We start from the raw sequence: 26203 nt of genomic DNA on the forward strand, positions 1-26203 counted from the left end.
AAAAACCTACGTTAACGGAACAGCACCAATATGGAAGAGGTTCAAGACCTCCAACTATTTTGCAGGTGTGTGGAATCAGGACAAGGATGGAATCTTGAATTTTTATATCCTAATAGACCATGTCTTCTGTCCTTAGAGAAAATGTCCATGTTTGTAACAGGTATAGAAAACAAAATTCTCACAGTACTTGGACTGTACTGCACAGAAATTATGCCTTGCCCAAGTCTAGATTTGCCTGGACCAGACTTGGAAAATATTAAATTTAAAACTTTGAAAACATATAAGACTTAAGTTCTGAGAACTTGGCCCTTGAAAACTTTGCATTTGTATTTGGACAGAACAACAGTGGACAGCAAGTGGGCTTCCTGAGGTGGCGATGGAGAAATGCCATTCCCTGGTGGTGCTTGCATTTCTTGTCAAAAACTCTCTAAAGTCCAAGGCTGACTCTCTGCTAAGAAGCTTCTGAGAGACTTGTTTTGTGTTTCATTGATTCTCTGAATTATTCATTCAATTAATAAATTTTTGAGCTCCTGCTATGAATCAGGCCGTACGTTAAGCCCTGCAGCTAAAATACAGGCATGGTTCATGTTTTGTGCAAACTCAATTTTATTGCTTTGGGTAAAATTAATGTTGTTCATCAGAAGAGAGGCTGAATACTAAATTATGAAACAGAACAGAAATGGGGCCCCCTTAAAAAAAGGGAAAAAGAATAGACAAGTATGGAAATAGGGATGTAGGTACAGGTTGAGTCATTAAACCTACTGGATTACTTATACTTCCCTGTTGAAAACTAAGGCAACAATATGTCATGTTATGAGTCATTTCTAAGACTCATGTACTTTCATTATAGTAATTTTAATTTGACATTTGCAGGGAAAGGTCTTATCAATTAAGGGACATCTGTATAAATAAACAAAAAGGCAATCCTTTATAGGATTCTGAATTGCTGGAGCTAAGAACATATGTAAACTCCTTATAAAGTCATTTAAAAGGAATGTGTTTATCTCTAGCCTTCTTAGTTAGATCTTAGAGTAGACCATATATGTAAAAACTAGAAATTTAATATCTTTATAAAATATTTCAAAGTATGAGGAGTCAATTTACCTTTGAAGTAACAAAAGAGATGTAGTAACTAGGCAAATCTTTGCATGTACAGTAACACAATCTTTTTATTTTTACTTCAGGGAAGGGTCTACACGGTGCTCAGGGTCTCACTACTAGATCAAACTCATAGTAATCCACCTGTTTACAGCCTTCCAAGAGCTGGAATAACAGGTGTGTGCCACCACACCCAGTCTCAATCACAGTCTCAGTGCACCCTGGGGGCAGGCCCAGGGATCAAACCCCTAGCCCCTGGGCCTGCTTGCAAGCCCTTTAATCCACTGAGCTATTTGGCCAGCCCAGTAACACAAGCTTGAGAAATTTTTTTTATCCATCAGAATCGATGAGATCTATAGTACGTATGTTAATGCTTTTAAAGATAAACAGGAAAAATTTTAAGCTTGATTTTCAAAGAATACAAAATTTTTAAAAGGTGAATTGATGATCAGATTACATCGTAATTGGGGACGTTTGCTTAGATATGCAGTGGTGGTGGTCAGACGAGCACTGTCTCTAACTTTCCTAGTAATTTAAAACATCATTATAATTTTGTCAGCCTTAAGGAGTCAGAAGCTCAAATGACAATTTGTAGGCTTACTACTATGTAGCTGTGATATCAGAACCTGATTTTAGATTTTTTAAAGCATTACATAGATATCCCATCTTCTAACACTGTCCTGTAGCCTTCTTACAGGCTGGCTCTCATTTGCATCTGTTTGTTTATTTTCCTTTTTAAATGATATATTTAGAGATAAATATATCTAACTACAATTTTTCCTTAATGAATTTTTCCTTCTTGCTCACTATATGATTAAAAATAATGCAGTATTTACTAGTATAGGTGGACAAAATTTGTGTTTGAACTTTACCCAGTTTGGTGACTTCATATAAACAAGAGACGAAGACTTCATTCCTTTTTTCAAAGCTATTGCAGTGAAAAGGAAAGGCCGGAAGAGTGTGACTGTGCCGCACTCAAATTAAGGGATGAATTGTTCTTCAGAGCTGGATCACAGGAATAGCAGCCCATATGCATTCAGCAGTTATTCTTACCTAAAGAAAAAGCAATTTTTTACATCTTCAAGGGAGCAGATCATTGTACAATTTTGGGCAACATGCCTGCAAACGAGGCTCCCACCCTCCCACAAGACCTGAAAACACATGAAAGTCCCATCCTGCTTGATAATTACATTTCAAAGGGATGGCCCAGAGATCCTCGAAGCAGGCATTTCTGGGTTCCAAAACTGGCAAGAAGCTTCCCAAAAGATTTACATTTCAAAGGAGGAAAGATTTTTGCAATTACAATTTTCTAAAGCAAATGCTCTAAGAAATTAGAAATCAAGGGCCCAGAATTGAAAGAAGCTTGCCTGAGGATTAGGCAAACTGGAGGGAGTGCTGCGGCCACTTGTCAGGGCATTAGTCTGCAGCTACTACTTGGACTTCTTTTTCAGGGTCCTTTCCTTCTGTGCTTCTGGACATGATTCATTCAGACCACCAGAAAGAGAGGAAAAAAGAAGGACGTGTTTGGTACTTTGCTTTTCTCTCAGCTACATGCTGTTTATTTCTCAGAAACTGCCCTTGTGGCCTTTAAATTCCATTAAGTTGAGGAAAAGTTAGATATTATCCTAGCAACAAATAACAATGAGACATAAATTATTGGGTTTGTGCAATAATCATAGAAACACAATTAATAGTAATATTTTTAGGGTTTTCTTTTTTCTTTTTTTTTTCTGGCTTGCTCAGCATGCCTTCAGGACAGGTTTGGCTGGCTTGAGTTCTGGAGATGGAACCACAGCAACCTGAGCCTGACTGCTTTGTTGAAGCAGCCACTTAAAGAACTGAGCTAAGGGACAGGCCCCCCGAGGGTTTTCATAGTACACAGCCATTGTGGTGCATTGCAAAGCAATGTGGTTCTATAACAAAGATAAATGCATTAAAAGGTGAATTATGGTAAACAGCGACTTAACAGAACAGCCATTTTCTTATGCTGACAGCTTCTTACCTTCAAACTGGAAATAACAGGCAAAGATGTTTTTATGTCATCTTGTTAAGCAGATAGTGATAATTATACCTACTTTCTCTCCTTCAGAATCTTCTAAACCAAAAGCCATAATTTCTAAGAAATTCTTTAGTGCCATAGTGATGAAAATGATGCAAACTAAAAGAAGAGCTAACTAAATAATACCTACTTCTCTGAGAGATAGAGATCTTTGATACCTATTTCTTGGATGCTATTCAAGGTAATTAGGAATGACTTTCCAGTTGCATGTGGGACAGCAGAGGTGATGAGGGTGGCTGGTGTTATAATTTCATGCTACTAATGTGATACTGACCATATAAAGGAATGTGAAGGTAAAATAGTTACCGGTCCCTGTAAAGATATAGAACTGCAAGTTTTAAAATGGTATTAAAGGGCCAGTGATATAGCACAGCAGACTAAGCGCCTGCTTGGCCAAGCACAGGGACCAGGTTCCTTACTTGGCACTACCTGCTGCACCGGCAGGGGCATGCACCTGTAATCCCAGGGCTGGGGAACCTGAAAACAGGAGGATCAACATGAGTCTGAGCTGCATAGTGAGACCCTGTACTAAATACATTTTTTAAAAAAGTATTAAAAAGAATTATATCCAGAGCAAAAACTACATTTTGGTCTTCATTCTTTCCTGCATTCAATGTCATTTTGCACCATTTTCTTAGTAACCGAATTCTTGAAGTGTCTTCTCTTGATGCTGGCCTGCTCTACCAAATCCATGTCCCCCAAATGTCAAAGAATGAATTACAAGGAACAAAGGAGTTTGAGAGTAGAAACGTTTACTGAAAGAAAGCTCCTAAGAGTCAAGGTGTTAGAAAGGATATTGCCACAGTGGTTTTTTGGCAAGGACAACAGCAAAATGACAATGTGAGCACGTGGATCCAACTATAGTCTATAGGTCTATAAGTACGGCCACCTCACTAATACTGATCTGGAAGGGAGGGAAATGAAGCACAAAGCAAGGCACAAGGAAAGGTCAAGGAAAATCTTGGAAAGGGAGAGGAGTACGGGTCCAGGTGTCCTGGTCACCCACACAAGCTGGGCCCAGTGGAGCAAGGGTTGCTAGTTACAGCACGATCTCAAGCTGCTGTTATCTCTAATGAGCCGTGTGGGCCTGTCTGATGCTTTTTCTTCCTGAGCGCAGCCTCTCTAGAGTCACATCTAGCCACAGTTCTGATGTGTCTGGTTTTTATGCTGACTTCCTTAGGGGCCCACTCTCTCCCTGATTGTATATTAATGTCTATCTAACTTTACTGTCTATAGTAATTTTGTCTCCTTTCTTGTCTTTCTCTTCTATTTTTCTGTCCTTCAGCACTGCCTTTCTCCATAAAAGAAAGCGGGACACAGAAAGAGCACATAGCTTCCATCAGCCATTAGGGAATAAGTTCTCATAGGCCAGAACTCAGTAGGCCATGTTGGAAGATTCACCCTTCCCACTGGGTTTAATAAGATAAAGCTGGTAGCTGGATAGAAATTAAAAAATGTGGCTCTATCCATAAAGAAACCTGGTCATAAAGTATGAATTAGGAGCAGTTCACGAGATTTACTTCTGCAGCCCTTCGGTTCTGCTATCGTGCCTGTTTTATCTTTTGGCTTCATGGACCTATCATCTGAGGGAATGACCCTTCATCCATTTGCACAGGTGCAAAGGGAAAGAAGACCCTAAAACATATACGCAGACTCATGCACACATAAGTATGCCTAGAAGACTACATTATAAAAAAGAATAATTCATTAATAAAGCAAGAGTTATGAATCTCGTGACCCATCATTTGTGATTTGCTCATAACAAATTAAAGAATAATTTTGCAATAAGTTGACAGGTTGGACCACAGGCACAAATCTAGGCTGCCCAGGAAGGGTAGCTCTGCACAGTAGTACGATGGGAACAGCTGGTGTCTTTGTGTAGCTCGCGTGGTCAGCCTCTTTTGTAGACCTTAATGAGGACAAAACCGATTAGCGGATTAGAAATTGCAAGAAATCAGAGATTCTCCGTTTAAGAATTGTTGAACTGAATAGTGTTCTAGGCTGACACTAGTCTTTGTTCTTCTAAGGATTTATAAAATGACGGTCCTATGTGCAAACACCTGCCTCTTCAGGAGACCATCTATCATCCAGTTACCAAACAACACAAGCAGAAGGGCACTTCACACATCTGGAAAGCCTTGACAGCTGTGCATTGCTATTGCGCAATTTCTTCCATGGATTAAGCCTTTTAATCAGGTGTTCTTCTGAAATAAAATAAAACTGGTCCATAAAATAAACTGTGGAATAGTTTAAAGTCAAAGAAAGCATTTCAAAGGATATTTCATTTAAATGCAAATGTAGACGATGAGTTATTAAAGAGTGTGGCTTTTCATATTCTTATTTTTCTAGACACAATGGGGTCAAAGTCACCTTTTGAACTTACAAAGTAAGCTTCTAAACTTAAATCTTTGCGGTTACAATTAAGCTCCTTATTTTCACAGTTAAAAGACAAATGCTACCTAAAGCTTTATCTGAAGCATTAATTTTACCTGTAAAGATAGGGGAACTGAATTAACAGGGGAAAGGGCAGGGCTCCTGAACATTCAGGGCATGGCTTTACAATAAGAACTCTCAGCAGTTTTGTGTATGGTGGATAATTAAAATAGATACCAAGTAATTACACAGCTACCAGGATCTCCAAGTAGTTAACCCAGTCCCTTATCTCCAAGAGAAAGTAACTCCAGGCTAATTTCCACTCAGGCATTCGGATTATATAGAGAAATGAGGGCCTTGGATATACTTGTGGCATTTACCAAAAACATGACAAACATGGCTCAATAATATGTTTTTAGAAAGTTTCTTGTTTCTAAAAGAGTAACATTAGCATCATTAACAGAGATTTTAGAATTTCCCATTTGATAAGCAGTTTGTCATTTTTGGTGTATTTTTTATTTTTGAAAGCCAGATCAAGTGCTTTCTCCATAAATTTCGTGGTCTGAATTTGTGTTAGTTTACTTCTGCCTTCTTAAGGCCTTAAAATTCCGTAGTCTCATGGAGTCGAATTTTATTTTTTAAGATGCATTTTTCCTAAAGAAAAGAGCAATGTTTACTGAAGCTTTTTATAAATCTGTAGATTCCAAAATCCCTAAAGTAATGTGTCAAATTAGATGACTGGACAAGTCTAACAATACTTTTCATTTCAAAAAGGTCAACATGTATGCTTTTGCATTAATAATTTGAACTGGTGGTGTTGAATATTTAATTATGTGCTCTGTGGGAAAAATCACAACTAGATTCATACCATTTAGAATACTGTTTGAGTGAGAAAAAGAGAGAGAATATAATAACTTAAAAGGAATAGAGAGCTATTTTCATTGTTAAAGAAAATCTTAGAGAAATTTTATATATTCCACATTCTGCTTTGAAAAGATAGAAGAAAATTTTCAAGATGTATAAAAGGTCACACTACCATATAGCCATATTTTCCTGCATTTTGTCATCCTTGATACTGATGAAAATGAAAGAGTCCTATTACAGGAAATATTTCCTATTGATTGTTATGTATACAACCAAATACATTTTCATATTGTCTGATCCCCATTATATGTGGTTTATCTTTATAAAAGTTTGCTTGAGAGCAAATTCTGTTGCTCTGAGAGCCAACAGAAACCTGTTTGGTTCACCTGCTGATGGCAGAGGCAGCACAGGTGAAGACAATTTATTTCTTTACACCGTGGGAGGAGGGTCAGGGAAGGCTCCGTATGTGAATGGCGTCCCCCTCAGGTTTCGTTGCCACTTGAAAGTCATCACTTTTCTCTCCTGAAAAAAAAAAAAAAAATTCCTTGAAAAAAAACGCAAACAACGGCCTCCAAGCAAAAAGGAACCCGGAAACGGCCCAAGTTTTTTTGGCCTCAAACCTAAGTATCCTGTCAAACAAATTTAGTATCTTTGTGGAGAGTTCATGAATTTACCCCAAATCTTTCACCAACACCCTGGTGAACATCAGGACTACATCCAGTGAAAAAGTTTAACATCCATTGAAGAAGTTGAACCTTTATTTGAGTCTTTATTGATAACTCTACTTTGTTTCTGTGCCCTTTTAAGTTACTAATTCAATCCTCCAAAAGCACCACGTTGCTCCAGGTCATTGTTCTCCTTGTTGCTACAGGTCCTGTCTTAGTGTCTAGGCATTCAGCCTTCAGAATAGTTCTCACCTTTTGTCTCTAGTTGTTTAATAATTTGCACAAGATTATAGTTAATCCGGTAGTTCTCCAAATACACATAACTGTCTAGAGTTTAAGTATTTCTCATGACCTCTCTCCATGTGTTCCAACATCTCCTGCAGATTGGAGTGTCACCTTTATAATGCCCTTGATTTTCTATGTGAATTTATCTATATGCATCTCTGGACTTACACAGAACCAAGGCCCACTGTGAAAGCATTTGTTTCTTGGTTTTCTGGTTGACTGTGTATGTACTTAAGCCTCTTTAGCTCGGTGGTTAAGAGGTGGTGTAGCTTGGTGTTAGCATAGCTGAGTTAGCCTTCTCTGACTTAGCCTTGCACGCCTCTGAACTGCAGTTGGACAATACATAAGATAAAGACACTCTAGTTAAAATCACACTTTAAGTTTTGCGTATTTTTTATGAAATCATCAGAAAAACTGGCCAAGGCTTTTCTGTTCATTTGTTCCATATGACTCTCTTTTTAATATAGTGTGATAGGAGCAGATATTCAAATATGTTCATTGAATAAGAGGTGAATATCCTCTGAGTTCCTTTTTACAGAGTATGATCATTTATGAGGAGTCTCTAAGCCACCCGGAGACCTAGTTCTTTAGTCACATGCCATCTGTTCATCACATCGCTGATTGGATTTCCTCACCGTTTGTGTCTCATGGGTCACTTCTGCAGCCTGTGACACAAATACTAAAGCCAGTAGAAATAATGTGGACTGTCACGTTTGGAAAAACAGACTTTAAAATTCTAGTGACCAGGTATACAGCATAATGCTGCCACAAATGCTTTAAAAAGACTTTTCAAAAATTCTCCAGTGCAGTGTATGATAAGTGTTCCTGTGCTTTACAGAACTTCCGGTGCTGTTCACCTCTAAGAAGGCCCCCATTCCGTGGTCCATCCTGCTCGAACTGCTAAGGCAGAAGGCGCAACTAATTGTGGAATTGGCTGCCAATAGCCACTAAGTTTGCATTATTATATAAATGTCTAAACGGCACCATCTTGTAAACATTGCAATTTGGTTTTTTTGGGGAAGGCTACATTTTTGCCTTGATAAACAATATTGGGAAAGTTACTTTATTTCTACAAAAGCTTCAGATTTTCAGATACTCTAGAAAAGAATATGTGATAGCAGATGGTTAATTTTCAATGTAGCCAAAATATACCCTACCCTCCGAAGATGGTTTCTCTCATTTTGTACATCTAAGTAACAGTCATCTTAGCAAGGGCCACCCTTTGCCCTGCCATATGTAATGAAGGAATGAGTTTTTTAGCTGTTCAAGAGATTAATTTTATTTATATTTATCTGGGAGATGAAGGCTCAATAAAAGCTGAAAATAATTTTGATAAATAAGTTATCACATACTGCATAGGTTCTATTTAAAAACAGTCAGTGTGCTACTACCAGCCTCCAGATTTTTGTCTGTGTACCATATAATATGTGTAAATGGACATCACTTTTGGCCTTTGGTAGAACGCAGGCAAATGTTGAGAACATATAACAACAAAATTCTTGAGTAAAAGGGTGCCTCTTAAAAACAGTATTGCTTTATTGATAGATTATTTTTAAAGCAATAAGCTAGATAATGTTGTTAACAAATCATGAGGAAAACCAAATAAAATTATGAAGTAATTCAAAACAGAAATGAAGCATATATTTGCTAATTTTTTAAATATTTACAATTAAAGTGCCTGTAAACAGGTGCAGGGGCCGGGGGTTCAATCCCCGGCCTGCCATGCCGGCCCCACCCCGGGGTGCACTGAGATGGCAATTGATACTGGGCATGGTGGCGTGCCTGTAAGGCTGTAAACAGGCGGATCACTATTAGTCAGATCTAGTAATGAGACCCTGAACACCCTGTAGACCCTTCCCTAGAATACAAAATAAATAAATAAATAAATAAATAAAATATCTACAGTTTAAGTATTTATCATTTGTAATTATAATGTTGGAGAAATTGTTGTTTTGGGCTAAAAATTAACTTGAATATACACCAACATTGTAGCCCTCTGTTAAAGTAGCTGAGATTATTATCCACTGTTCAAAAGTACTTTAACATAGAGCAATTTCAAAGGAAAAATATTTTCATTAAATTTTTGACCATGACTTATTTTTTTTAATTCAAAGAGAAAAAATTAAAATAAAATTTCAAAACAAGATAAAGATACTCGCATTTAGTTATCTAAACAATATTAGCACAAAACTTTCTTTTAACTATGCCCTAAGAGATATTAGCAGTATAACTATCTTAACTAATATATGTAATATATGTGTGTGTGTATATATATATTGTATATATATTTGCTTTTCCATTTTGTTTTTTCTCCTTTCCTCCATCCCAGTTTCCTTCTTACTGAAGGTTCTTTCCATTTTATAATATCTATTGTACATTATGGATCTTGCTTATCTTATTTACTCTTTCATCTTATCACACTAGGGAGACAATATGATGTTTGCACATCTATGTCTAGTTTATTTCACTTTTGAATATAATCTGGGTCAACTGGTACCTCTATATTAAGTTTTTAAAGAATCTCCACACCGAGTTCCACAGTGGTTGTACCAACCAAGAGTGAAGAAATGTTCTTTTCCCCCACAGCCCCAACTTTTGTTTTTGGTTGATTTCTTGATAATAGTCATTCTTCCTGTGAATGAGAAGGAATCTATTTTTAATCTTTATATCTCAAATGACCAGTGATGTTAAATAGTTTTTCATATATTTATTCACTGTTTGTATTTCTTTATCTGAGAAGTGTGTCAGATGTACACTTCTGGATTGGGTCTTTAAACTTGGAGATCTGTTTCACTGAGTTCTTTATACATTCTCCATAGTAATCCTGGGTCTGAGGACACTGGTAAACATTTTTCCCACTCGTGAGTTGTCTTTTCATTCTGTTGGTGGTTTGTTTTGCTATACAAAAGCTCTTTAATAAGATAAGATCCAAGTTATTGTTTCTCTGTGTAGTTCCTGGGCAGTTGAGGCCTTATTCATAAATGTCTTGAAGAGTTTTACCTATTCTATCTTCCAGCAGACTTAATGTTTCTGTTTTAATACTTAGGCCTGTGATTCATTTCGAATTTAGTACATGGCGAAAGATACAGATCCAATTTTTGTCTTTGGCATGTTCAGACACAGTTTTTCTAGCTCCGTTTATTAAAGAGGCTATCCTTCTTCCAGTAAATGTATTTGGCACCTTTGTCAGAGATAAGGTAGCTGAATATGTCCGGAGCTGTTTCTACATCTTCTCTGTTTCACTGATCTTTAGGTCTGTTTTTATTGTTGTTTATTTTTTTGTTTGCTGGCCCTTATCATTCTGTCAGAGTAACTTATAGTATAATTTCAAGTAAGAGATTGTAATGCCCCTACCTTGCCTTTGTTGCCCAGGATTGCCTTTGTTATTTTAGGGCTCTTCTGATTCCATATGAATTTTAGGATTGTTTTCTCTAAGTCTGCGGTATATCGCACTAAGTCTGTATTCCAGTTTTGGAAGTATGGGCATTTTCACTATATTAGTTCTTCCTACCCAAAAGCAAGGAATGTATTTCAATTTTATAATACTCATTTCAATCTCCTTTTTCAGAATACTATAGGTAAACATAGAGGTCTTTTACATCCTTCTTTAGGTTTATTGCTAGATATTTCATTTTCAATGCCATTGTGAAAGGTGTTGTTGTCCTAATTTCTCTCTCAGTGAGTTTGTTATTTGTAATTTTTTGAGTGTTAACTTTGTATCTAGCTATACTAATGAATTTGCTTATTAAGTCTAGCTGTTCTTAATGGTGTTTTGGAGTCTTCTATATAGACTATCGTGTCATCTGCAATTAATGATTAATGATAATTGAACTTCTTCCTCTCCTATCTCATTCCTTGTATTTCTTTCTCTTGTCTAATTGCTCTGGCTAAAGTTTCCAGAACTATTTTGAATCAGAGTAGGTACAGTAGACATCCTTGCCCTGTTCCTGATTTTAGAAAGAAAAGCTTTCATGTTTTGACCATTTAGTATAATGTTGACTGTTGGTTTGTCATAGTTGGTGTTTATCAGATTGAGATAAAGACTATCTATACCAATTTTCTGAAGGGATTTTATCATAAATGGGTACTGGATTTGTCAAAAGCTTTTTCTGCATCTATTGAGATTATCATATTATTTTTTACTTTGGCTGTTTTAATATGATGTATCACATTTATTGATCTACATATGTTGAGCCATCCCTGTATCCCTGGGATGAATTCTTTTTGTTCATAGTATATAATCTTCCTTATGTTTGCTGCATTTTTAACAGTATCTTATTGAGAATTTTTGCATTTGGAACTTAGAATTTCATAAAAGGTGTTACAGAGACAAACTACTCAAATTCAAAGTAAAATTTTCAGAAAAACTCTGGAAACATGTACATGAGACTGTTACCTTTATCACCCTGCTTAATTTGGTGAGTAAATGTACTATCAAAAGTATTTCTGCTTTTAATGTAATGTTATGGGTACTGTAGAACCATTTGGTCTAGTGTTTTTAAAGCTAGATTTAATAAATTTATGCTTTCATCTATTAGATGGTACTAGAATATTATTTTACAGCTTTTCATTGACAATGTCTTTTTAAAACAAGTTTATAAGAATATGTAACCATGGATATGTATGAGAGAAAATTAAACATGTATATAATATAGCAATTCAGCTATTGAGTTTTTTCAGAATAAACAAGTCAATTTTAATTTTCTATAATTTATTTGCTTTTGCAAATGTAAAATCACTTAGATATCTTTTTTTTTTCCTTTACCTGAGCATCTGTGTATGGTTAACTGGAAGTTTATAGCCTAGGATAGTTTTTTGTCTGCGTGTTTTTCCTAGTAGGAAAACACATACATATGTGTACACACAGTAGAGACACATAGGGCAAAGACAGGCTGATTAGGGCTGGAATATTTGATTTCTAGTTTGCAGTACTGATTATTTCCTGGCTAGGTATTATTTCTGGGGAAAGAGGGTACATGTATTCCTATACATCTTCCATATATATATACATTCCTATACATCTTCCATATATATATTACATACATTTCTATGTAATATTACAGAATTCTAAGTTAATTAATGATATGTTTAGGCCAGTGGTACCAAGTCAACTCTCCCTCACTTGTTTGGGAAAATCAGATAATGTTGCTTGTGTGACACTGATTATCTCCTCAGTCCTTGGTCCTGTTCTAGTCAGGCCAAGGCTCTGCTTCACTAACCAGTGTTACTGAAAGACACCATTCTCACAGTGCTAGTGAGATACCTCTCCACTTTGCACACAGACTGTCAAAGACAACTGAGCTCACTTTGCACCCTATCTTCCTTCCCACAAGCATGCCTTCCTTGCCTACATAAAAATGGAGCACAACGCATCTTGGTTTTACCAGTTTTTCTAATATTTTTCAGTTTTGAATGAGATATGGAAAGGAATAGAAGAACTGTAATTCAAAATATGTGGTTTTCTCTTCAATATCAGCATTCTATCTGATATTATCCAAAGGCATCATGAGCCTTATTATAAAGTAGTAATATCCATTAAAATGTTTTGGCTCAAGTAGGTAATACTGAATCTAATGAAAACTAAATAAAGTTCATATATTGGAAAACTATTATAAACCTTTTTTTAATTTCAACACAATGTTCCTTTAAAAATGTTTGAAATTCTAAGTATCAATATCCAAAAGATCATCTCTTATAAGGGAACAGATTCATTAGTTCTATAAGAATTTGCTGAGCATCAGCCAAATGTCACTTCTCTCCTAACTGAAAATAAAACAAGAAACAAGAAAGGCAAGATACTTCCTCCTAAATAACTTATATTTTAGTAATATCTTATAGAAGAAAGCATACATTTATGGAACCTGGAACTCAGTTCAAAAGCACTAGACCAAATGATTCTACAGTACCCATAACATTACATTAAAAGTAGTAAATACTTTCAATGATACATTTACTCATCAAATTTGATGGCCAATTAAGGTACATTTTTTACTAAAATATTTTATCTTTGAGGTGAACAATAAAAACACTGGATTTGATCAGAATACAATATAGAGATATTTATATGTTAGGAGTCTGCCTCTCTTTTTGAAAGCAAGTTTTGATTTCTAAAAAGATTACCCATTATGAGGATAGCTATATATGATGCATTAATCATTGTTATTCTCATACTGACCTTTGTGGAAACTTCATTTTATTGTTATTTTTATTTTTTAGGTTTTTAAAAGAAGTTTACATCTATGTATTAGCTGTAAGCAAATTCACTGATGTACCATGATGGAATATCATGTAAGGCATTTGAGGTTTTTCTTTGCTTCTTTTTACTACCCTTGAATTCAGGATCTGCAGCTTATTTCTTCTACTAACTTGGTTTCTTCCTATTCTCTCTGGAAGCCCAGTTTTCAGGCAAATGCCAATCCTATGGACTTTTAAGCTAAACTTTAAAAAAGGTGCTTGGGACAATAACCACCCTCGTATGCTGCCCATCTCTGCTAAGTGAAGATATATTAAAAGATGGTGAGGAAACAGAAGGCTATTTTTCAACTGAAAACCGTTCACTGGTGAAACTTTTTCCTGAAAGAAACATCTCTCACATAGAGAATAGCCATGCGTTGTGATCCGGAATCCAAAAGCCTGTGCCTGGCGAACTGAAGCTCTCCCGAGAGCCCAGCCAGGTAATTTGCATCAGCGATGGTCCCTTCACAGAGGCTATCAGATTCACCCCAGTGAGATGCACCAAGCCTTTCAAAGTCTGGCTGAAATCAGAAAGGAAAACCAGATTTCACTTATGATGAAACAATGGATACAGGATGACACATTTAAAATATGTACTGAGATGCTACTGCCCAGACAACAGACCATGGGCAAAGTGGGAAATGCTCTTGTTCTTTACTTTGTAAAGTAACAAAGATTTTGTTGGTCTTGCATCTGTGCTTTCTTCAATTTCCTTATAGAATCACTTAGATTACTTTCTTTTTTTTTCTTCCATAATTTTATTGTAGAATACTTTCAGTTTAGAAATGTGTAGTCTCTCTCAACAGAGACAGTTTAAAAAAACTGATGGGATTTAAAGAAGCTGAGTCTTTATGTAGCTGAAAGAGTAAGTTAATATATGACTTCATAAGAGAAAAGTTTTAAATGTGTGTGTGTGTGTGTGTGTGTGCGTGTGTGTGTGTGTGCGTGTGTGTGTGGAACCTGGGATTGAACTCAGGCCCTTGCACTTGCCAAGGAAATGCTTATTCTACTGAGCCGTCTCCCCAGCCCCCTGTTTTTAACAATTTTAATGAATATATCTTAATCTAATAAAATACCTCCATAGTCCAGTTGCATAATAACAGCTATGTATTTCTAAGTTTCTTCAGAAATTTTAAGGGATAATTAAAATACTCCATGTAGGAAATGGATAAACTTAACAGCTATAGAAAAAGATACAAATATAGTATTAAAAGGCCCTATAAATTATTTTAACCATTTAATTAGGAAAAGTACAGCATCATTTGTTAGATAATTTTTAAGTCCATAGTACCATAACTCACTATATTAAAGCCTTTTAAATGAAAGAATTAGTCATGGAATAACATTTTCTACAATTAATGACATATTTAATTTTCTTATTTAGTCTTATTGCTATCTTTACTCCTAATCAAAATATAATTTAGAGAATATATTATTTCATCCAAAAATTAACAGCTGGCTTATAAAAAACACTTAGGTTAATTACTGCCTTTTCAAATTTTATAATATACTGTAACAGAAAATTAATGATGCTCACAGTACTCAGCATAGTTCATCACCCATATTTTAATGAAAATATACTATTATTAATGATATACATTCTACAGATATAATATATGCCAATTGCTGGTCATTTTATGCATATTCTAATTGTACAAAATAAAGACACTCATTCTGTTTATTAATATAGTTTTCCAGAGTAAAATTTGAATTTATTATATTTATTTGTGCACAGGATTGCATAAATTTAAAGCATCACAAATGGTGTTTGGCATTTTCTCAAGATTCTGATCTGGTGGAGAATTCATTTTCCTTTCATCTTGTCTCAGGCATATGCGCATCTTAAATTAGACTGAACACAAGCATGTCTTAAGTGATAGCATTTGCGTGCTTTGTCCACTGCTGGGCGTCCAGTGCTTGCGTCACTTTCCATGGGGTGATGCTGCAGGCCACCCTCCAGTGCAAAATGTGTGGCGTCTCCAGTTCTGATGTCTTAGGTGAAAGTTTCTCACAGAATCCTGAATGAAAATGGCTTTTCTCTATAGCAACACAGTAAGTGCCTTATGGAACATGTAGTCAGTTTCAAATTTAAGTACCTCTAAGTTTCTCGCTTCTTTCTCTGCTTAGTCCTATTGTATTCGGTGGTTGCTGTTGTACCAGTTGTTAGTGATAGGCGTTCTCCAAGCCGAAGTCTACAGTTATAAGAAAACCATGGTGCATCCCTGGACTAATATTTTTGAAACCGCAGATATGAAAAGAGCACACAATATGCCTTACTGGTTTCACTGTAGAACATAATTGGGACAATTTAGATTTGCTATGGAATAACATAGGAATTTTGAAAAACATAGTATTACTAGTCAAGATGCCTATATTAATTAGTGTGAAATAAACTTTTATTATTTCTGCAAGATAATACCAGTCAATTTCTGTTCAGGGTCTTGATTACAAGTAAAATATATCCGTTAGTTTCAAGACAGTTTCAAGTGAGCATAGAAGGTATTAGTTCTCACAAAATAATAAAATTCAGCCTTTAAACCTTAAGAAATATCCAGCTTGACTACTCAAATACAACATTTCACTACTAATTTACTTTTTAACTGCCTGTATTCTAGAGGTTAATAGACAATCAAATCTGTTTTTGTATTACTGCTATAAAAAAAATCCAAGATAGGTTAGAGCAGAAATTATATACATATATGTACAATTTATATATATATATATATGTATATTATAATAAACATAAATATAATTAATGTAAATTTATAAAATTGTTCCTGATAAATGGGGTTCTAAGTTAGGTTTCTGTAAGGAATTGTCATTGAGACACCAGAACGCAAGGTGGGTTATAACAGAAAATCTTTTAAAAGAAGAAAATTCAAGAGGGCAACTAGAGAAATTTATTTCTGAATGAGAGAGTACAATAGAATTTCAAATTTCCTCTTTAGAACATCACTTTTTTTTTGGTGGGGGCAGCTCAGCCCACCCTGAGGGCAGGGCTGGCCCAGTACATGGTGCTGGGGATTGAACCACAGTCCCCTGTGGCTGCCTAAGCTCTCCTAAGCAGGCACTTTAGACTGCTGAGCTATTTTGCCAGCCCTCAGATTTCCCCTTTTGGCTTACACCATACATTGAGCAACAAGCAAATGAAACGAAAGCCAGAGAATACTACAGGTAGTACCTGCATATTCACTTGAAAAGACAAATAGAAGGAAATGTGTAAAAATGCACAATCTCAATGGTATCGAGTTATCTGAACTATAAATCATTTGACATATAAATTTTGCCCCAATTTAATAGGAAGAATAGAGGCAAGGGTTAAGGCATGTAGCTCAATGACAAAGTGAAACCCTTGGCTCCCAGGTAAGAGGTCCTGACTTTACTCCCCAGCACCACCACCACCACCACCACCACCACCACCACAAAAGTAAATTAAAAGAACGTCATAATCAATGTCTGTAAGTAGTAGGAAAACAATTGACTTTCTGAAAGTTGCAAACGCTTTAGCATTTTGTTCATCCCAACTCTCATGTGGTAGGTTTTTTTCCAACACTAGTAATAAATGCGTCCCTGAAATTAAAAGTAAGTACAATGAAGAGCTGAGTGTGAGCTTTTCAAATATTTGTCAATATATAACTGAGTAACTTTGCACTAATGACATTGTTCTCTAAAATGCTATTGAACACACTACCACTGTGTCAGCCATATAAGGCATAAACACGCTACCCAAATGAAAATGACCTGACTTTGTAATTTGCTTCATTAAAGGGATTTACCATAATTCATTCAAATACACCAGTTTTTCAGAACTGTATTTTTCAAATGACACTATAAGCAGCCTGTAGTAAAAGCAAACAAATAGTCCTGCAGTACACATCCTTCTAGGGGAATTTGCATTTTGACAGAATGTCTGCAAAGAGTCAGTGATGGGAGAAAGGATTTATTTCAAAGAAGGATATGAAACAAATTCTCTCATGTCACCCTAGCAGCATTTGTTTATACAAATGGCCAGCAACATTTTATAGCACTGGACAACCTGTTTCAGAACATTTTTTTAAATTTTGAAAGATACATAGTAAATGACAAAGCTAATATTTAAAACCAGTTGTGTTGAAATGGTTCTTTGGTGTTCCCAGGTGAACAAACCACAGGAAAGACACTTCAGATAGGTGTGTGTTTCTTTGAATAACTCATCCTTTCAGTTGGACAAGCTGAGCAGCTTTCCTTAGCCACAACCCCCCAATTTTATTTCTTCAAAGAACACAAACATGGTGCTCTTCTGTCTTTCGTTTAACATTCTTAACAGGAAGTGTGGCAGTTTAGACTGATATGCAGCAGCATTTGCAGGGATACTGAAAGATCAGCGGGCAAATGCTTTCCCGGGTAATGGTGGGTTTCTAGATTTATAAATTTTTAGTATAAAGCAACATCACCCTGGGCAGCAAACAATAAAACTTTCGTGTTCAGAACATTTTTGTATTATATTGAATGTAGATAGTTCGGGTAATAAACATGGCAATTCTCTATGTAAATGAACAGATGTCTTCCCCCCAGAATGCTACTTAAATCTAGATTTTTACGTGCATTGACGCTTCCCTCTAATTCAGGAATCCCATTGTTTTCAAAATAAAGCCTCACATATAACATCTTATAAAGCAGATTTTTCTGTTGAGTAAAAAGTTTTTGTCATCTTCTAGCTATCTAAATGTCAGTCTATTCTGGGACCAGGGGCTGCATTCACTTACTTGCTAAGTAAAAGTTAGGAAGAAATTATAATGTACTAGATTTATGCTGAATATAAAGCAAGTTAGCCATAAATTCATTGTCTTAATTAGTACATACCAATATTTTCATGTAGTGTGGAAAAGATGTATGGGCAAGGAACTAATGCAAACAAAGTATCACATAAAATGAGACCGCAGAGATAACTTTGGGTCATAATCAAAAGCATATGAGAGCTGCCTTTATTTCAGTTCTCAAGACAACAATAACATGTGATTTAACAATGTACAAGTTTTCAAGTAATTGGGATTTTCTAAGATGAGGAGAACCATTAAAGTCTATTATTTAATACATGGTGTTAATTTTTAGCTCTGTAAAGACATAAAATGGCTGACTAACGTTAAAATATGATTATTCTCCTCTGAGCCAGTGCAGCAAACAAGATATTCAACCCAGTCTTTGGCATCATGTTTGAAGCAGATGAATGACCATATTTTTTGTTCACCTGAGCGGATGTTTTGTTGCCTAAGTGCAGCCACCATGCAACTCCTAGTGACTTGGCTGTGAGAGGCTTGCCGGTGCACATGTGTCATTCTCCAAGTCTCCGAGGCCTACAATTCTGTCTGTTCTAATGACCATGCTCAGCAAGCACCAGCTTTTGAAGGAGACTCCACTAATTAGCTTAGTCGATACAGCATCTGGTAACTGGTTGGTGGGATAAACAGAGAGGACTCCTGAAGCGAAGGATGGAGAAATGAATTCTCCAAGCCACAAAGACCAGAATGATAGGATGAGCACAAAACCCACAGCCATGAGAAGCTCAAGCTTTTATATTCCTGCTCTTTAACATTGCCTGGCACCAAATGCCGGGCCAAAGTGCAGATAATTAGAATTGCACAATATTCAGTACTTCAGTTTGGCATCCGTTTCATAATAAAACTTATCGTTCGTGAGTCTGTCTGCCTTTTCAGAAAAAGAGAAAAGAAAAACAAACAAGTGAGAACAATTTGATCTGTGCTGCTCCGACAGACACTGATGCAGGTGGTTTAAAAACAAAGCATTTAATCAGGCAGGGTTTTACTTAAACTACTTGATGATTCATCATCCAGCCTCTGCTCATTGTCAATTGTGCCTCTCGGAGCTATTATTTATAGAATATTTAAAGAGCCTGGACTGCATGTGCCTTTGCCTTGCATTCTATTGTACTATAAATTATAGCTCCAATTTGTTTCAAATTCGCCATGGACTGTCAGGATGCCAGCTCATTCTCTATTCAGATGAATACTACATAGTAGCTATCCTGAAAAGTACTATTGTCACTGTTAATTTACGGCCAATTCTGAAATATACCTAGATGGCAGTTTTGTCAGGTGCTAGCCTGATAAAATCACTATATTCCCAGAACCACATATGTTTTCCTTTTTGTACCAGAAAAAAAAAATGGCTTGATGAATGCTGGGTAGATTCTGGCCAGTTAAAATGACCTTTGCTATACGATGTGGCTCAGGATGACACACCTTGTCATTCCTGAAAAAGAGACCAGTATTTGTGGCATTTCCTTTAAGCCACTTTCTGTAACCTGAGGGATTTTTGTTGTTTTATTTTTATTAAGATGACTATTAAAAGAGAATCAGAATTGGATTAAAGAAAGGAAAAAAATAATATTGAAATGGCAAAAACATGCTAATTTTTAGCATATAATAATTATAGTTATATAAATAGATTGCTTTCCCCTGCTACTTCTAGAAGCAAAACATTCTATTTTCTTCGTCACTGTGCCCTCAGCCTTTAACGACACATTAGGGACACCATAAATATAGGCTGTGGGAATTGATGGATGAATGAATGTATCTGAAGTTGATTGTAAAGCTGAAGAAAGTTCATTTTGCTTTTTTTCATTGTACTATTCTCTTTTTTCCTTATTACTTTATGATAAAATAAAACATCATTTCATAACCAGATAAAAAGCGAATAACAGTAGTTATTACAATGTATACATTGTTATCTTTCAAGTAGTTGCTCAGAGTCAGGTGTAGTGGTACACCCCTGTAATCCCAGGCTTAGGAGGCTGGGACAGGAGAATCACTGTGAATTTAAGGCCAGCATGGGCTACACAGTGAATCCAAGGCCAGCCTGAACCACATATTGAGACACTGTCTCAAAACAAAAACAAAGTAGTTATTCAATACAACACATAAACCAAAAAGATTCTTACAAAAAAGAAGTAAACAGATAATAACACAATTTTTTTCAGTGAACTAAGATAAACCAATAGTATAAGTGAAACAAGTTAGCATTTTAAAATATCCCTAAGTATGAGAATAAGGAGACAGTGAAGAGACTAAGTCCTCCCAATGACCACACACACATGCATGTCTTATATAGAATTGTGAGAAATGTGTCTGTTACAATCACCCTCTATAGCTCTTGGGGGGCTTATGTGCAGTTGGTTCATTTTCTTAATTTGCAGCATAGAGTGTGGCAAATCGTAAATGGTAGAGGAGCCTCTATTGGAAGACCTACCCATACTATCTGCACAGCACCATCATTATTAAATCTTAATTTTTATCCATTTAAAAAATCAGTTGAGGTGTTTGTCTTGGATTGGTAAAAGTTGGAATAATCCACCAGGAGCAATGGCTGAGAGAATTTAGGAATCCAGAACACATGAATTTTAATAAAATTTGAAAAATCAAAACAGTAATAAGTTTGGAAACCACACAAATACTGCTTTGCTGGAAAGGGCTCTTTATATTTGTTCATAAAACAATCCAGAAAGCAAAGAAGGCGGGGGGGGGGGGGCGGGGGGGGGGGGGGGGCCCGGGGGGGGAGGGAGAGAGAGAGAGACAGCGAGAACGAGAATAGCACAACAGCACCTTGGGGGAAGAGAGGAGGAGAGTAGATCCGATTTCTCCCTAGTGCTGATCTGCTTCGCTTTGGACCTATAGACAGAACTGATTTTTAAATTACTCAAATGTCAAAAACAACTCCCAAAGTTACATCTCTGGCCACTCGTATTTTAATTAGGTTTTTTTAGGGTGACTGAAATGGAGACAAAACATTCAGACTTACTTATCAGATAAAGACATATACTAGAGTTCTTGAACTACTTAAAAAAATCCGAGAGGAATTTCCTTTAGCTGCTTCATTAGTGGCCTTAGAGAAATAATGGATTAACTTGCAATTAGAACGTGTCATCTTTCAGGATGTTTGGCTGAGGTGAAACCTGAAATTAGACATATTAGACTGCACGTCCCCTCCACCCACAGGGCCAGCATGTGCTGTGTTCTCTGTGGCACAGTTCTGGGCAGGGATGTGCTCGGTGCATCCGTAAGTCACCTTGATCATGAAAACAATATTGCTGCAAATCACATCTTCCAAATTAACTAAAATGATCCTGCATTGGACAAATAAGGCGCTTTTTTAAAATCTACTTATTAACTTAATGGGAATTTTGTATTTGAAAATATAATAATTAGCTGTCAAGATGTTTAACAGGTAATAAGCAACCGACTTAAAATAACCTCCTATGGTGTCCTGTCCACCTTTCATTAGGGCAGGAATACAAATGGAAACTCAAAGGCAGATCTTACATGTAAATACCTACTTCACATTGAAACTATTCAAGTTTCACCCACTTGTACTTATGATAATTAATCTCACGAATTGTTTCAAACATGGCATATTTATTATTGCAAATGACTTTAAATATATTTTTCATTTGGGTTCTTGTTAAACAGTAGCACATGAGGAAAAATAAAATATGCAACTCATCTATGTTTAAAATAATGAACACTAGAAGTTAAAGTACCACATGCTAAAAATACTTAAATGACTATAATATTGCTTGCTTTGTATTTCTCTATGCTTTTATTCCAATGTTAATGAGGAACTTAAATTCTATTTTCGGGCTCGGGACCATCCTGAGCACTATGTGAAAAGGAAGTGATGATGGAATCTTTATCTTAGTGTTAACAACCATTTTCAAGGGAGCTAATTAAAGTCTTTATCTGAACCTTGCAAATAGGAAAACTATGAACGCAGGTGCTCAGTTCATATGTCTACTGAGATTTTCTTTTCAGTTTTCTAATATCAAATTTCTAGTGTTTTCTCATCCTTTCTCATTAATGCGGCCTCATTTTGGCATAATAGTTCAATAGAATTACTAGGATATTTTGAAATAATTAAAAGAGAAAGACAACCTTTCAAGTGCTGAACAATAGTGTAGGAGCTCTGTGGCGTTCTGCCCAGCTGCTGCACAGCCTGCTGTGTCGAGGTGCGATGGAGCAGAAGGAGCAGAATTCAGAAGGTGGACAAGTTTTACTTCTTGATCTTCAAACACACCTTTTAGGCTTTGTCAGTAGATCTTGATCACCAAACCAGTTGGACTTCAGAGAGAATTAAATGATTAATCATGAAAGTTTTTATTGGTATCAGTCTATTCAAGATGTTATGACAAAATTTTATGAAATGAGTAACTTATAAACACCAGAAATACATTGCTTATGGTTCCAAAGGCAGAGAAATCCAATCAAGCGTCTATAAGATTCCATGCATGGTGAGGACCCACCTCTTTGAAGACATCTTCCTTGTGTCTTGTTATTGAAGCACATTCCATGAGGCTCTTTACAAGGGTCTTCATAGCATACATGGCGGTGGTATGTCCACACATTAATATCCTTCCAAAAGCTCCACATTTTAATACTATCACGTTGAAGATGAGGTTTCAAAATGTGAATCTTGAAACAAACATTAAAGGCATAACACTATAATTAACGGTGGTATAATCTGTGGCCTTGGTGTTATTCAGCTGCACTCTTACAAAGACCATGGAAAAAAACAATCTTTTCTTGCCCTTAATCTAGCTGTTTTTGGGAACATGCATTTTATTTCTGCCAACATATTGTGTGTGAGTAAAGATAAAGATGGACAGGAAAGAAGAGGCAAAGGGAGGAGGAGAAAGGAGAGTGATTGAAACAAACAAAGAAACCCACACACAGACATGGATAGAAAATGACAAACATTTAGTATAGTGTCTTCACTGTGGTCATTTAGCAAATGAAGTGTATTGTCTTCAGTCATGAAATTTGTTTTGCTTTTTTATTATAATTTTATTTTGAAGAATTAAAAAAGACAAAAATCAAAAACGAAGACAGAAACAGGATAACATACAACAATACATATGTTACAGATTTTCAAAGCAAGAATAGCTGATTAACAATAGTTGATATATTGTGAATTTTTATTGATAAATCTGCTGCTCCAATTAACAGATATAGTTATGTAAGATTGGATATATGATTGAATATTAACACTTGCTTTCAAGAAATCTTAAATTTTTGTTCTTGTCTTTTCTTTTATTACCTTTTTTAAAAAATTGTTTTAAAAAGAGTATAGCAATAATTTTGTACACATTTAGAAGACCAAGATGCCAGGTATTCAAGCATGGTTTTTGTATTACACATTGCTGTCCTACATGTAGTTGCTTAGTTCACAGATATCAGCATATCAGCATAAAGAGTTAGTCAAGATGAAAACTCTAAACCTTACCTGCTATTTTCAAAAAACTGATGGAAATTCTTAGCACTACCTCCTTAGCCATCCTGTATATACACTTGCATTTTTGCCCCCCTACATTTTTTAAGGTCAAGCTCATTGTTTAATATTAGTGTTTTTCTTTGGTTAAGTGTAAATGAGTTGACCTGTAAGGAATGAGGTGTTATGAGAAGTCTGGAAGTATGGATAAGGATAATTTCTGTAATAAGAAAAATAATGTAAATACAAGTGCTTTCTCTGTATTGAGCAGAGATACTCTTTCTGAATGCAAATGTAGTGGAAAGTCACTTAGGAAGGAGTACCTTAGGAATAATTGAATGTCAACATCAATACAGTAACTGCTATTACATGCATTGAATAAATAGTTCATAAAATGAAATAACATTCTGAAAACATCTGGAACATTTTAACATTAAGCACACAATCATAGAGTCTCAGCACATTGTTTAAACTTGAACATTATTTCTATGGTAGGCAATTTATTTCATCTTCATGGGCATCAGCTTCCTCATCCATAAGGTTGGGAATATAGTAACATCTACCTCATTAAATTGACCTGAGATTAAGTGAGCTAATGTCTCATTTGTTCTATTTGCATGGAAACTTCGCAAGATTGTCACATCTTTTGAGGGTGCAACCAAAACATTTGAAGGTATTTTAGTAACATTTTAATATTAAAATATACATCAAAAATGAAAAAAGTTTTCACTATCAAAGTTAATGTCTGCCAAGGACATTTATCTATTGGCTCAGTAGTAGATTGAGTCTTTAATTGATATTTGACTCTATATAGTTGTTAGGTTGACCCATAAAGAATAATTATGGAATATTGAAAATATATAGATTCTCATCCTGAAATATTTGGCTCATAATAGTTTCCTTTTGAATTTCATGGGGAAAGGAATAGTTTTGAAAATGAAGAGAGAAGCCAGGCATGGTGACATACACCCATAATCGTAGCACTTGGGAGACCAAGGCAAGAGAATAGCTGTGAGTCTGAGGTCAGCCTGGACTACATAAGTGAATTTGAGACCAACCCAGACTATAATAAAACTTTTTCAAAAAGAAACAAGAGGGCTGGGAACCTGGCTTAATGGAATAAGCACTTCCCTGGCAAGCACAGGGCCTGAGTTCAACCACCGGTTCCACAAAAAAAGAAAAGAAAAGAAAGAAAGAATAGAAAGTAGAAAATAGAGACCGAATATTGCCTTAGCATCACGGTTTATCAGGTTGGGGAGGCTTTGTTGATTTATCTTTGTCAATGACAAAAAACTTTAAAAAAAAAACCTCAATATTATTCAGAATGGATTAAAACAATCATGTTTGAGTAATTTCACTTCAAAATACTTATATTAGTTTAAATAAATTTGAGAGTGTTTTGGTTTGTGTCTAGATGTTTCCTCAAAGCCTCATGTGGTCACAGGTGGAGCTTTTCAGAGGTGGCCGGCTCTAGAGTGGGTGATGCTGGGATTAAATGTGTATTTCTGGAGTCAGGGATATGTGACTACTAAATTAGTTCACTGATTGGTTTGGCACTGTTCAGGCAGTAGATAACAGAAGGCTGTGAATACTATTGCCCTAAGGCACATGAGACCATAAGGGACAGAAAGGGCTGCTGTGAGTACTGCTTGTCGCCTTCTGCTTTTCCTGCCTTCCACCGGCCATGAACTGTTTCTTTTCCGTGAGGCTTCTCTTCCATGCCACCGTGGCTTGGCACCCATCCAACTACAGACTGAAACCCCTAGAAATTGGGAACTGAAATCAATTTTTCCTCCTTTAACTTTAGGCAGCTGGTATTTTTGTCTCAGCAAAGAGGAAAACAATTAAGACAGAAAGATAGCCTTATTTATCATTGATTACATAAGATGCATTTAGTTTTTAGTATATAATCTTCTATGCAGCGTCTCTTTACTACAATTTTCAAAATGTTCTTTTTCTGTGAGACAACTGTAGATAGACCTTGAGGAAAGCTCTATCTTCATAGCTGTACCTTCATAATTGGCAGAGTAGCTGGTACCATGCTTAGTAAGTGGTAGCTGACTAAACCAATGGTAATGATGAAAATATGTCAGTCTGTTGTAACTCCTTACAGTTGAGACACAGTGGTGGGAAATGTGGTCACTGAGAGATCATTGAAGAGCTACATGGATTGAAGACAAAGATCACTAAGACATAGCTCAGGTATACGGCAATTGGTAGCTACTGCAGAGAGTTAAACATTATTGCCACTTACTCATATATATTTAGCACAATTTCAAGTTTATTACCAGTCATGTGTGTATCTTCCTAAAATCCCTGCTAAATGACAGCTTCATTAATAATAAAAGTATAAAAACTAAAAAAAAAC

At 35.9% G+C, this 26203-nt stretch overlaps 1 protein-coding gene and 1 long non-coding RNA gene across 2 annotated transcripts in view; one reads left to right on the forward strand and one right to left on the reverse strand.

The window, feature by feature from the left end:
• Positions 1–1356, reverse strand: part of LOC111817005 — an 18170-nt gene extending 16814 nt beyond the window's left edge. Inside the window, exon 1 of the long non-coding RNA XR_002821301.1 lies at positions 1345–1356. This is a non-coding gene — a long non-coding RNA (uncharacterized LOC111817005). The remainder of the gene's footprint in view (positions 1–1344) is intronic.
• The window catches only part of Syt1 (synaptotagmin 1), a 594727-nt gene that overhangs the window by 66963 nt on the left and 501561 nt on the right, over positions 1–26203 (forward strand). The window lies entirely within an intron of this gene.

This window comes from Octodon degus, unplaced genomic scaffold, assembly GCF_000260255.1.
Source record: "Octodon degus isolate 3935 unplaced genomic scaffold, OctDeg1.0 scaffold00004, whole genome shotgun sequence".
In the NCBI taxonomy this organism is placed as follows: Eukaryota; Metazoa; Chordata; class Mammalia; order Rodentia; family Octodontidae; genus Octodon; species Octodon degus.